The sequence below is a fragment of the Tympanuchus pallidicinctus genome, unplaced genomic scaffold (assembly GCF_026119805.1).
Source record: "Tympanuchus pallidicinctus isolate F22 unplaced genomic scaffold, pur_lepc_1.0 scaffold2, whole genome shotgun sequence".
In the NCBI taxonomy this organism is placed as follows: domain Eukaryota; kingdom Metazoa; phylum Chordata; class Aves; order Galliformes; family Phasianidae; genus Tympanuchus; species Tympanuchus pallidicinctus.
The window spans coordinates 25,204,681-25,204,973 of NW_026294721.1; positions in this window are offsets into that span (position 1 = coordinate 25,204,681).

Below are 293 nucleotides of genomic sequence, written 5' to 3' on the forward strand. Positions count from 1 at the left end.
GCAGCACCGCCCTCTTGTTCCTGGGGCGGGACCCGCCGCTACGCCCCGCCCAGCCGACCGAAGCCCCGCCCCGCGCCCCGCCCTACTCGCAGCGAGGGCTGGATTTGTCCCCACACAACTCCGACCCAACCCCCCACTATAATGCATTTTCAGGTAAAATTGTCGACCAGGCAAGGGAAGCAAACATAGGTTAACATTTTGTCCGTGCACATGATGCCCCTGTTGGAAATAAATAGTCGTGCATGGACAGAGGTACGCACAGGCAGGTGGATGATATCAGGGATGGAGCAACA